The 14277-nt window shown below is 41.5% G+C and overlaps 1 long non-coding RNA gene and 1 pseudogene across 1 annotated transcript in view; one reads left to right on the top strand and one right to left on the bottom strand.

Moving 5' to 3' along the window:
* Window positions 1-1139: 1139 nt before the first annotated feature.
* LOC101027013 lies at window positions 1140-4900 on the top strand (annotated as a pseudogene).
* Window positions 4901-11737: 6837 nt separating this feature from the next.
* The window catches only part of LOC116275299, an 82609-nt gene continuing 80069 nt past the window's right edge, over window positions 11738-14277 (bottom strand). The window contains exon 3 of the long non-coding RNA XR_004184311.1: window positions 11738-11927. This is a non-coding gene — a long non-coding RNA (uncharacterized LOC116275299). The remainder of the gene's footprint in view (window positions 11928-14277) is intronic.

A 14277-nucleotide genomic window follows, 5' to 3' on the forward strand; every position in this document is an offset into this window, starting at 1 on the left:
TCTTCATGACTGAGCCTGATATGTGTCTCCTGGCAGACTGGAGCTTCTTGCTCTGTATTGCTTTGTATTCCCCACGGTATACAATGCATAATAGGATCCTAATAAATAATTCTTTCTAGTTAAATTTTGTTTTGTTTTGCTTTTGATTTTTTGAGACAGAGTCTCACTCTCTCGCCCAGGATGGGCCACCGTGCCCAGCGTTAATAAATGTTTCTTGAGTTGACTTTAGTGAAGAAAAGGAACTCAAAGCCCTGTTAATTGTAGAAGCCATAGCAGGATTCTATAATGATTGCTGGAGTCAAAATGTATTTGTTCAAATTCCAGAAATCCTAAAAACATTTTTCCTCTCATAATAATTAGTACAGGCTGGACGCAGTGGCTCAAGCCTGTAATCCCAGCACTTTGGGAGGCTGAGGCGGGCGGATTTGAGGTCAGGAGTTCCAGACCAGCCTAGACAACATAGTGAAACCCCATTTCTACTAAAAATACAAAAATGAGCCAGGTGTGGTGGCAGGCACCTGTAATCCCAGCTACTCGGGAGGCTGAGGCAGGAGAATCCTTGAACTCCGGAGGCGGAGGTTGCAGTGAGCCGAGATCATGCCACTGCACTCCAGCCTGGGTGACAGAGTGAGACTCCATCTCGAAAAAACAAACAAAAAAAAAAGAATTAGTACAATAACCCACTCATCCCCCTCCAAATCTAGTCTCTCTCCCTACTCTAATGTCTGTCCACACTGTCATGAAAATTACTTTTTAAAATCTCACAGTTCATTAGGTCTACATTGTACTAAAGACTATTTGGCATTGCTTACATAGTATGAGTATATATGTGTATAATTCAAAAGAAACTACTTTAGGGCCAGTCACGGTGGCTCATGCTGGTAATCCCAGCACTTTGGGAGGCCAAGGTGGGTGGATCACTTGAGGTCAAGAGTTTGAGACCAGCCTGGCCTACATGGTGAAACCCTGTCTCTACGAAAAATACAAAAATTAGTTGGGCGTGGTAGTGCGAGCCCATAATCCCAGCTACCGAGAGGTGGAGGGTGCAGTGATCCCAGATCGTGCCACTGCACTCCGGCCTGGGTCACGCCACTGCACTGCAGCCTAGGCAACAGAGCATGATTCTGTCTCAGGAAAAAAAAAAAAAAAGAAAGAAAGAAAAAAAGGAAAGAAAAGAAACTTTTTTTATTTTTTAATTTCATGCCTGTAGAATAAAGTCTGAAGTATGGGACAGGAGGTCATTTTACATTCTTGTTCCAGTCTTTTCAGGCACATCTCCTGCCACTGCCTTTCAACCACTCTTGTCCTCCACCTCTTCTCAATTTGAATTCCCCCAATCTATTTTGTTTCCCAGACTAAATATGCATGTTCACATCTCTAATTCTTTGGAATTCCCTCTGGTAGAAAAGCTCTCCCTTTAAGTCCCACCCCACTGCACCATTTGTCAAAGCTCTACTCTTCTTTAAGATCCAATTCAAATATTTAATCTTCTCTCTATATACACATATTCCAATGTGGTCAGAATTTATCATCCATTCTTTTATGTTTCCATAGCCCTTTATTTATACTTCTCTTCTAGCTTTGAAATCTCTGCCTTTTTGTTCATTGTGCTTATTTTTCATTTATTCAACATTCATTAATTCAAAAAATATGTATTGAGTGTCTACTATATTCCAGGTGCTGGTATATGCTTTAAAAAGACAAACATAGGTTCCTCCACCACTAAAACAGTCTTCTAAGTCCTCATGGAGTTCAGATTCTATTTGTGAGTAAGTTCTGAGTTTTTTGGATGTCGGTATTGATAGGGACAGCAGACAGCCAAGGGTCCCTGGGGAAACCCTGCCTGCCTTCAAGCCTAAAACCAGACTGCTGGTTCCAGATGAAGCCCGTCCTTTCTCAACTGATTCTCTCTGCATAATGTCCACCTACGCCCTGGGAGGACAGGGTGGAGCCTCGCGAAGTTCAGGCCGTTTGCAGGTGGAGGAGCCCGGCCTCCTCAGTTCCTGCGTGGTGCCTTGGGATTCAGTCTGTGAGGCGGGAAACCTGCTATCAAGACTCTTTCTCACTTTGCGGAGAATTCCTCTTTCCTTTTTTTTCTTTTCACCCAATAAACCCTACAATGTGTCTGTGTGCCTAAATTTTCCCGGTCGTGTGTCGAGAACTCGGTTTTTCTGCAATAGTATCACCTTCCCCAGTACCAAACACAATTTCCTTCCTGTATACAGCAGGCACTCTACAGCTATGACTGCCTGTTTCTCCTTTCCCTAGATATCTGTTTCTCTACAATTAACAGGGTGTAGGCACGGAGGGCTCAGGCGTGGTGGGTTGCGTGGGGGCCCCGCTGAATGACCAGCGGCATTTCAGCTCCTTTCCCTTGCTGGTCGGAACCCCGGAGCCAGGTCAGCTCAGCCAGCTTCACCATGACCAAGGCAGGTAGCAAAGGCGGGAACCTCCGCCACCAGCTAGACGGCAACGAACTGGACCTTAATGAAGTCCCGGTCAAGGAACTGGCTGCCCTTCCAAAGACCACCACACTGGATCTGTCTTGTAATAAACTGACTATTCTACCGTCAGATTTCTGTGGCCTCACACACATGGCGAAGCTAGACCTCAGAAAGAACAATCCGCAGCAGCTGCCAGTGGACTCTGGTCATTTGGTCAACCTCCAGGGCCTCGCTCTCCTCAACAACAGGCTGCTCACCTTGCCTGTCAGCTTTGCTCAGCTCCAGAACCTGAAGTGGCTGGACCTGAAGGATAACCTCTGGATCCCGGCCTGGCCAAGGTGGCAGGCGACTGCTTGGGTGGGAGAAGCCATGGAAGCAGTGTGCAAACAAGGCGTCACACACAGCACAGAAAGGCCGTGCAGGCAGACCAGGAGTGGGAGAGGCAGCGGGGCCGGAAGTAGAAGGAGAGGCAGAGGAGAAGCTGAGGCCAAGCAGGCAGCTAAGGAAGCTCAGGAGAGGGAAACGCGGAAGCGGGAGAACGCGGAAGAGAAGGAGCGCGGGAGAAACGAGTATGATGCCCTCAAAGCAGCCAAGCGGGAACAGGAGATGAAACCTAAGAGGGAAACAAATCAGGCACCGAAATCTAAGTCTGACTCTTGCCTCCGCAAGCCACTCCCCGGGAAGCACACTCATTCCTGGGCTGTGCTGAGGCGGCGGCTGCTGCTGCTGCTGCTGCTGCTGCTGCTGCTTTGTGCGGCGGGAGGGCTGGTTGCTTGTCCGGTGACATAGCCGCAGCAGCAGCCCCTCTGCACCAGCGTGAACATCATCTACGACAATGCGGTCCAGGGTCTGCACCGCCATGAGATCCTCCAGTGGGTCCTCCAGACCAACTCTCAGCAGTGAGCTTGTCCCCAGCACCTGCTGCCTCCCAGCCTTGGAGCTTGGATTCCTGTGGAATTGGGCTCTGCTAGACATAAACTGTTTTTAGCATCAGACCTATCTGCCATAATCAAATGGCTGCAGATTGGTACTTGAGACCTCCTCTTTGTAGGACTTCTTCGTTCCTTAGTCAGGGTTTCCGGTTTCCGGGTGGAATGAGGAGAAATGGGAGGTGGCAGGGGACAGTTACCTGCATGCCTAAAGGAATAGGCTTGGGGTTCGGGAGAAAGAAAACATAGCCATTTCTAGTTGTTACACAACTGTGTAAACACTCGTTTCTACTAAATGGTCAGCTGTCACCAAAAAAAAAAAAAAAAAAAAAAAAAAAAAAGTGTAATGAGACCTTTATGAAATATGCCAATAGGGTATAGGAATTACCTATTTTGAAGGAATCTAAGTAATTTTTTTAAAAAAATACCACTGCCCTAACTAATAGCAGTTAACCAACTCATGATAGTAGTCACCCAGAGAATTTTTTATCATCTAGAAATAATGGCTTGTTTCATCATTGGATGATGATGCCTCCTGAGTCTTTATTATGCACCAGGCACTGTCTGAGATATTTTAGTATTCACTCATTTAATCTTCTCAACAACTCTAAGTAGTATGTTATCTCTTTAAAAAAAAAGAAAAGAAAAGAAAAGAAAAACAGATATGGAAACAGAAAGACAAGTTAAATTCCTTGCCCAAGATCACACAACTAGTATTTGAACTCAGGTAGGCTAGCTTCAAATTCCATGTTCTTCTCCACTACACATTAGTGATGTAGACAGTGAAAATCTTTCCCAATGTGTGATAGCCTAAAATCATTGATAGATGATTACAAATGCAAGAAGACTGTTAACACAAGTGGTTATAATTTCTGTTAGGCTCTTTACATGTAAGGAATAGAGATGTATTCAGTTTGCCCCAAGTAGTGTAACATGAGGAGGGATAGCAATACAAGTTAACGCATACATGGAACTCAGGGAAAGCAGGAATCACTTAGAATCTGCCTCACAGAGCCAGAAACTAGAAGGCCATTCAGATTTTTAAACTTCCCTAGGGACCTGAGAAGCAGGACTTCAAGAATTTTTCTTACTCTAACATTCCACTGTTAACATATCTGCTCCTGTCTGACCCCTTCTCTTACTGTTATCAATTAGTTTTCTTTTTATTCTTCTCAGTTAAATCCCTGAGAAGAATCTGGTTGAATCAGCACAGAAATATTTAGATGGAGCCTTTTTTCCCTGGCCTACTCCTGAAGGACTAGCATGCCATGGCTGACTGTGCTTGAGTCCAATTCCCTCTCTAGTCAATCAATGCAAGGCTGGAAGGAGGGAAACGACGAGGTCACTTTGTCCAAAACAGTTGAGCTGATGCAAGGTTTGGGCATGGGTAGCTTCCATGGGAAAGTGCCATGTGCGGGGCAGACACTCTTGCAGAAGAATCTCATAGCCAGGCATGGTGGCTCTTACCTGAGTCTCAGCACTTTGGGAGGCCGAGGTTGGTGGATCACCTGAGGTCAGGAGTTAGAGACCAGCCTGACCAACGTGGTGAAACCCCATCTCTACTAAAAATACAAAAATTAGCTGGGTGTGGTAGCAAGTGCCTGTAATCCCAGCTACTCAGGAGGCTGAGGCAAGAGAATCCCTTGAACCTGGGAGGCAGAGGTGGCAGTGAGCAGAGATCGCATCACTGCATTCTAGCCAGGGTGACAGATGGACACGCCATCTCAAAAATTAAAAAAAAAGAATCTCATGCCGGTCAGGCACGGTGGCTCACGCCTGTAATCTCAGCACTTTGGGAGGCCGAGGCAGGTGTATCACTTGAGGTCAGGAGCTTGCAACCAGCAAGGCCAACATGGCGAAACCCATCTACTAAAAATACAAAAACTAGCCAGCATTGTGGCAGGTGCTTGTAGTCCCAGCTATTTGGGAGGCTGAGGCACAAGAATCGCTTGAACCTGGAAGGCGGAGGTTGCAGTGAGCAGCGATGCTGCCACTGCACTCCAGCTTGGGTGACAGAACAAGACCCTATCTCAAAAAAAAAAAAAAAAAAGAAAAGAAAAGAAAAAAGAATCTCATGCCTTGTATAAGAATTAAGAATGTGTGGTCATTACCTTCAATATCAGCATAGATTTAGACTCTTAAGTTTATAATAAAATATTTAATATGTTTGGAAGCTTTATAAACTCTCATCTGAATTACTACAGTTGCCTGCCAACTGTGTTCTTCTTTTCATCCTAGATTCCTTATCATCTATTCTCCATTCACACCACAGCCATAGTGATCCTTCTGAAGAAGTATCTCAGACATCTCAATCCCCGCTCCCACCACCCCATGACCTCCCCAGCATCACACTCCAAGTAAAAGCATCTTGACAATGGCCTACAAAGTGTACATGATCAGCCGGTACATTACAGCTCATGCCTGTAATCCCAGCACTTTGGAAGGCCAAGGCAGGCAGATTACTCAAGGTCAGAAGTTCGAGGCCAGCCCAGCCAATACAGTGAAACCTCACCTCTACTAAAAATACAAAAATTAGCTGGACCATGGTAGCACATTGAGGCACAAGAATCGCTTGAACCTGGAAGGTGGAGGTTGCCGTGAGCAGAGATCGGCCACTGCACTCCAGCCTGGGTGACAGAGTGAGACTCTGTCTCAAAAAAAAAAAAAAAGGTGTACACGATGGCATGCCCTCTCACCTCACTGACTGGATTGCCTCCCCATTGTTCTGCCCAGGAAATGGGCCTTCTCATAGTTTCTCAAACATACCAGGGACATTCCCACCCCCACAGCTTAATCTATCTCCCTCTACCCTGCCATAATGCTTAAGAACTTCACACCCTATATCATTTGTTAATTTATTATGCTTATTTTCTACCTCCTTCTGCTAGAATATAAGTTTCATGAGGTCAAGGATTTTGTTTACTAATGTATCCTCTTCAGTAGAACAGCACCGAGCACATAGTATGCACCCAATACAATGTTTGTTGAGTGAATAAATTTGCCATCAGTTATGTAAGGCATTATCATTCTATTTCCTAACCTATGAGTTTTGAAAGATTTCTGACATGACCTTGAGCTTTTCAATTCATGCTGGCTGTTAAGTTGATGTGAGTTGGTGGTCTTATTTGACCCAAGAAAAATTCAGTATGGTTGAAAAAGTTAAGTACGGCCGGGAGCAGTGGCTCATGCCTGTAATCCCAGCACTTTGGGAGGCTGAGGCAGGCGGATCGCCTGAGGTTGGGAGTTCGAGACCAGCCTGCCCAACATGGAGAAATCCCGTCTCTACTAAAAATACAAAATTAGCCAGGGGTGGTAGCGGGAGTCTGTAATCCTAGCTACTCGGGAGGCTGAGGCAGGAGAATCACTTGAACCCAGGAGGCAGAGGTTGCAGTGAGCTGAGACCATGCCATTGCACTCTAGCCTCGGCAACAAGAATGAAACACCATCTCAAAAATATAAAAAATAAAAAAGGTTAAGTTCAACAGGAATGACTTTCGCATTGGATAGTAGTTAACAGCAAAACAAGTTTGTTTGTTCATGTTTGGAAATCTTGCTAAACTAATGCAGACTCTGCTGTCAATGTGCTTCATGATAGCAGCCTTTCTGTTTTTATAAACAGTTATGGAATGGAATATCTGCTAAATGTGAGGGCTGGCATGTCTCTACCTCAATAAAGTTCTGGCTTTTTTGACATCTATTGTGACCACTCAGGGCCCTTTTTAATTTATGTTTAGAGCTGCATGTTTAGGTTGGGTTGCCAGAACTCTGACTGCCAAATAAGCAGTGTTGCTATATTTAGAAATGAAATAGTAGTCTACAAAATAGAATATCGGGTATTGCTACCTTACTTGGCTCTATGTTACTGGGATTAACTTGGGATTTTTAAAAGTTAGTAATATGTATATGAAATAACTATTTTGAATCTCTTACTAAAGATGAAAATTTATGTCCAGCAAGATTTACTGTCCAGGTAAACACAATCTTTATAGTGTTCTTAAATCTATTTCCCTGTTAATCTGTACTAATGACCATAAGGAGTCAAAATAACTGTTAGCATCCTATTCATTTTTCAGAATATTCTTGACACAATCTTGGCATTTCTATTACTTTGGAAACTAAAAGTATAATAAATATTACAACAACTTTTATGTCAAAATCTTTCATTTATTTGTGCCTCTAACTTTTGGGCAGTCTTCATGAGACTCCCATTTGGGTTAGTTTGTAGATGCTAATTTCAGGTATGGAATGCTATGAAACATGTTATTAAAAATTAAATGATGGCACATTTCCATAACTCAAAGTAGGAAATGCAATCAGTTGTCCAACAAAATTTAGATGCCATCCTACAAGAAACTCAAAGAGCCTAGTGAATTATGTGTCAGCATATTCATCTGATTCTCAGAGTTCCATAAAAGACTGCTTCTTTCATTAAAATACTATTTTGTACAGCTGTGCCTCATAAAATAATAATATTTCATCTCAGAATGAGGTGCTTTTAAATCAAGAACAAAACAATCTCTCCTTCAAGTTACAAAGTACTTGGCAAACCTTCTGGATAAAAGACACCATGCTAATATAGAACATTACTATCTCACTACGTTATTTTAAAATGTCCTAAATAAATTTTTGTGATACAAGGAAAATATAAAACAAAAAAGGCTCACCATGTACAAAGAGGATGACTGGACATCTTATACTTTTATATCAGAGAATCAGCTATTCAGATTGGTCTGAAAAGCTAAAATTTAGCTTATACCTAAATCTCCCATGAGTTCATCCTTATTTACTGAATGTCATATGAAAGATAAAGTATTTTAAGCATGACTCATAGGGACAACTGTCTAGGGTATTTCAAACAAAATCTATGAAAAATTAATAAGCTATCAGGGAGGGTGTCTCAGGGGTCCTACTCTGCCCCTCCCTCTCTCTGGAAAGGGAGGGAGGGAGAGAAGGCAGGCAGGCCCAACCCCTAAGTATTATATACCCTTGATCATTAAAAAAAAGAAAAGTTAACAAATTTGGTCCAGTTACATACATATTAAATCCACATTTTTTATTTTTTTGTTGTTTTTGTTGTTTCTTTCTTATTCTTTTTGTTTTGTTTCTTTTTTTCTTCTTTTTTTCATTTTTGTTAAAATTCACATTTTTATCTTGACTTCTACCCCAAATACTGTCCACCTTCTGTACCCACAGATTTCACATTTGCAGATTCAACCAACCGTGAACCAAAAATACTCAGAAAAAAATAAATAACTTCGAGGTTAAAAGTGTGTTTAACAAGCTAAAATAGAAAACAAAAAATAACAATATAACAATAAAAAATGCAATTTTTTAAGTACAGTATAACAACTATTTGTATAGCAATTTACACTGTATTTGATATTATAAGTAATCTACAGATGAGTTAAAGTATATTGGAAGGATGTAAGTGGGTTATATGCAAATACTATGCCATTTTCTATCAGGAACTTGAGTTCTGGGGATTTTGGTATCTGCCAGAGGCAGGATTGTGGGGAGGTCCTGGAAACAATGCCCTGCAGACACAGAGAGACAACTGTACCCATAAAATGACAGTTATGAAATTTTAAATAAATAAAACCAGCAGGACAGCAAAGAGAGAAAGAGCCAACATAAGAGCAAAGGAGGAAAAGCATAAAAGAAAAGAAAAAGAGAGGCTGGGCGTGGTGGCTCACGCCTGTAATCCCACACTTTGGGAGGCCGAGGCAGGCAGATCACGAGGTCAAGAGATCAAGACCATCCTAGCCAACATGGTGAAACCCTGTCTCTACTAAACTACAAAAATTAGCCGGGCATGGTGGCAGGCACCTGTAGTCCCAGCTACTCAGGAGGCTGAGGCAGAAGAATCGCTTGAACCCAGGAGGTGGAGGTTGCAGTGAGCCGAGATCACGCCACTGCACTCCAGCCTGGTGACACAGCGAGACTCCATCTCAAAAAAAAAAAAAAAAAGAGAGAGAGAGAGAAAAAAAAAAAAAAGAAAGAATCTGGGATCATGGTGAATAGAAATTCAAAACGGGCCGGGCGCGGTGGCTCAAGCCTGTAATCCCAGCACTTTGGGAGGCCGAGATGGGCGGATCACGAGGTCAGGAGATCGAGACCATCCTGGCTAACACGGTGAAACCCCGTCTCTACTAAGAAATACAAAAAATAGCCGGGCGAGGTGGCAGCGCCTGTAGTCCCAGCTACTTGGGAGGCTGAGGCCGGAGAATGGCGTGAACCCGGGAGGCGGAGCTTGCAGTGAGCTGAGATCCGGCCACTGCACTCCAGCCTGGGCGACAGCGCGAGACTCCGTCTCAAAAAAAAAAAAAAAAAAAAAAAAAAAAAAAAAAAAAAAAAAAAAAAGAAATTCAAAACGACAATTGTTCAAAATTCCTAGAAAACAACCAGTCCAAACAGGATCAAGAAGATAAAAGAAAGGGTATCCCCCCAAAGAAAATAAAAATGAGTATGTGATGTGTGAGGCTATTCAGAAAAGATTTTTCAGTCGTAGGTACAGTTTGAGGATAAATTAGTGGTTGGAGCCTAAGAAACAACAGAAACAAAACACTAACACTGAACATTACTAACTAGAATATACAACTAGTTGAACAAGTAATGTAAGTCACTATGTGACTTAGCTGAAAATAATGAGCTGTCACATAATAACATAAACATAATTATTTATCGAATGAAAACATACCCTTTTTTTTTGTTGTTTCTTTTGAGACGGAGTCTTGCTCTGTCACCCAGGCTGGAGTGCAGTGGCTCGATCTCAGCTCACTGCAAGCTCCACTTCCTGGGTTCAAGCAATTCTCCTGCCTCAGTCTCCCGAGTAGCTGGGACTACAGGTGCCCACCACCATGCCCGGCTAATTTTTGTATTTTTAGTAGAGATGGGGTTTCACCATGTTGGCCAGGCTGGTCTCGATCTCCTGACCTCAAGTGATCCGCTCGCCTCTGCCTCCCGAAGTGCTGGGATTACAGGCATGAGCCACCGCGCCCGGCCGAAAACATACCCTTTTTAGGGAACATGTGAGACATGGAGAAGTATGTATCTGAATGTGTGTGTGAGAGAGAGAGTTTGAGAAAAAGAACAAAGTCCTCATCTTCCTTAATAGAAAACCAATTAATAATGTCTAAAGTTGAAATATGGCCAGGCATGGTGGCTCACGCCTGTAACCCCAGCACTTTGGGAGGCTGAGGAGGGTGGATCATATGAGGTCAGGAGTTCTAGACCAACCTGGTCAATATGGTGAAACCCCACCTCTACAAAAAAAAATGCAAAAAAAAAAAAACAATTAGCCAGGCATGATGGTGAGCACCTATAATCCCAGCTACTCAGGAGGCTGAGGCAGGAAAATTGCTTGAATCTGGGAGGCAAAGGTTGCAGTGAGCAGAGATAGCACCACTGCATTCCAGCCTGGGTGACAGAGTGAGACTCCATCTCAAAAATAAATAATAAATTAATTAATTGAATTAAAAAATAAGCTGGGTGTGGTGGCAGGCCCTCTAATCCCAGCTACTCAGGAGGCTGAGTCAGGAGAATCCCTTGAATCTGGAGGCAGAGGTTGCAGTGAGCCAAGATTGCACCACTGCACTTAAGCCTGAGCAACAAGAGCAAAACTAAATTCCACCTCAAAAAAAAAAAAAAAGAAAAGAAAAATAATTTTTAATAAAACGTTAGTAAACATGTTATCTACAAACACAAAGGTAAATAAAAAAGCTAAAACCAAAAACAAAACAGCTAAAAATTGAAAACAATTGTAATGGTTTTTTGTTTTGTTTTGTTTTGAGACTGAGTCTCACTCTGTGGTCCAGGCTGGAGTGCAGTGGGGCAGTCTTGGGTCATTGCAACCTCCACCTCCTGGGTTCAATTGATTCTCATGCCTCAGCCTCCTGAGTATCTGGGACTGCAGGTGCACACCACCACACCTGGCTAATTTTTTGTATTTTTAGTAGAGATAAGGTTTTGCCATGTGCCAGGCTTGTCTCGAACTCCTGAGCTCAGGCAAGCCCCCTGGCCTCGGCCACCCAAAGTGCTAGGATTACAGGTCTGAGCCACCGCACCCGGCTGTAATGGTTTTCAAGAAAGCAAAAATCAAAAGGGACAGGGCACTGTCTTTTTATGTCTAGTAATACTATTTTAAATGTTCTCATTGATTAAAATAAATTTAAAATTAAAAAACAGCTAAATGAAAAAAAGCATACACTGTTGGTGGGAATGTAAATTAGTTCAACCATTGTGGAAGACAGTGTGGTGATTCCTCAAAGACCTAAAAATAGAAATACCATTGGACCCAGCAATCCCATTACAGGATATACACTCAAAGGAACATAAATCATTCTACTATAAAGACACATACATGTGTATATTCATTGCAGCACTATTCACAATAGCAAAGAAGACATTAAATCAACCTAAACGCCCATCAAAGATAGACTGGATAGAGAAAATGTGGTACATTTACCTTTGTCAGTTTGTAATGAGAGGATTTCCTTTTACCCTTTGTAACTCAGAGAGCACCTGATGTATCATCTCAAACACGATAAACATCCTCCTGAAGGAAAAAAAAAAAAAAGAAAATGTGGTACATATCACCATGGAACACTATGCAGCCATATAAAAGGATGAGATCATGTCCTCTGCAGGGACGTGGGTGGAGCTAGAGGTCATTATCCTAAGCAAACTAACGCAGGAACAGGAAACCAAATACCGCATGTTCTCACTTATAAGTGGGAGCTAAATGATGAGAACACATGGAAACATAGAGGGGAACAACACAAATGGGGGCCTATTAGACGGTGGAGGGTGGGAGGAGGGAGAGGATCACAAAAAATAACTAATGGGTACAAGGCTTAATAACTGGGTGATGAAATAATCTGTACAACAAACCCCCATGACACAAGTTTACCTATGTAACAAACCTGCACATGTACCCCTGAACGTAAAATAAAAGTTAATTAAAAAAAAAAAGAAAAAAGTAACATGAAAAAAATGCATACATATATCTTATGCATCAATTGAGATGGTCATACGATTTTTCATCTGTCAATGTGGTATATTATTTTGATGCATTTTAAATTTTTTAACTAAATTGAAATTCCTAGAATAAACTCACTTGGACATGATCTATTACTTTTTACATATCGCTGAATTTAATTCTGTAATACCTGGGATTCCATTGATTAGAAGGAAAAATTACTGTTAAGAATTTTTGCATCTTTGTTTATGAGAGATATTAGAATTTTGTTTTCTTGTCTTTTTTTTTAAGGTCTTCATTAGAGTAATGCTGGTCCCATAAAGTGAGTTGGGACATAATCTCTCCTTTTCTATTTTCTGGAGGAGTTTGTGTAGAATTAGTATTTTTTTCGCCGGGCGCGGTGGCTCATGCCTGTAGTCCTAGCACTTTGGGAGGCCGAGGTGGATGGATCATGAGGTCAGGAGATCGAGACCATCCTGGCTAACACAGCGAAACCCTGTCTCTACTAAAAATACAAAAAATTAACTGGGCGTGGTGGCGGGCGCCTGTAATCCCAGCTACTCAGGAGGCTGAGGCAGGAGAATGGCGTGAACCCGGGAGGCGGAGCTTGCAGCGAGCCAAGATCGCGCCACTGCACTCCAGTCTGGGTGAAAGTGCAAGACTCCGTCTCAAAAAACAAATAAGTAAATAAAAAAGAATTAGTATTTTTTCTTTAAATCAAATGTTTGGTAGGTTTCACCAAACTGTCTGGGCCTGGAGTTTTCTTTGTTGGTTTTTTGTTTGTTTATTATTCTTTATTTTAGAGACAGGATCATCCTCTGTCACCTAGAGGGGAGTACAGAGGCGTAATCATAGCTTACTGCAACCTCAAGCTCCTGGGCTGAAGCAATACTCCTGCCTCAGCCTCTGGAGTTCCTGGGATTACAGGCATGAGCCACCACACCCAGCAACCTGGGGTTTCTTTGCAGAAAAATTTTTCACTGTGACTTTTATGGATTTTATTAGGTTATTCAGATTTTCTCTCTATTCTTGAGTAAACTCTGGTAGTTTGTGACTTCAAAGGAATTTGCAAAGCTCATCTGTTTTCAAATGTATTGAAAAAAATAATTCATAATATTTCTTTTTTTAAAATATTTGTAGGAAATGTAATGATGTCCTTAATTTTATTCCTAATATTGATATGTTATCTTTCTCTCTCTCTCTCTGTCTCTCTCTTTTCCATCAGTCTGGCTACAGGTTTATCAGTTGTATTGATCTTTGCAAAGAAGTAGTGCTGCATTCCATTTTTTTTTCTGCTTTCTATCTTATTGATTTTATCTCTTATTTTTATTACTTTCTTCTTTATGCCTACTTTAGCCTTAATTTGCGCTTTTTTTTTTCTAGTATGTTAAGATTGAAGCTTGAATCATTAATGTGAGATCTTTCTTCTTTTCAAATATATGCATTTAATGTTATAATTTTCCAGCCAAGTGCTGTTTGGGCCACACTCACAAATCCTAATAGGTTTTGTTTTCATTTGGTTTCATTCAAAATATTTTATAATTTTAACTATGGTATCTTGTTTGACTCATATTTTATTAAAAGCATAGTGTTTAGTTTTTTAATATTTGGAGATTTTTAATATCTTTCTATAATTAATTTCTATTTCTATTTTATTTTGGCCAGAGAACATACATTGTATTATTTTATCTCAATTCAGCTAAGTTTGATGAGATTTGTAGGCCTAGAATATGGTCTATCTTGGTGAATGTTATATTTGCACTTGAAAAGAATATGTATTCTGCTGCTGTTACATGGAGTTTTCTATAAATAAATAGATCATGTTGGTTGTCTTCTATATCCTTTCTAATTTTCCCTCTATGTTTTCTATTCGTTTCCAAAAAAAAAAAAAAAAACAAACAGAGTTGATATATATAACTACATTTGT

The sequence above is a fragment of the Papio anubis genome, chromosome 6 (genome assembly GCF_008728515.1).
Source record: "Papio anubis isolate 15944 chromosome 6, Panubis1.0, whole genome shotgun sequence".
Taxonomy (NCBI): domain Eukaryota; kingdom Metazoa; phylum Chordata; class Mammalia; order Primates; family Cercopithecidae; genus Papio; species Papio anubis.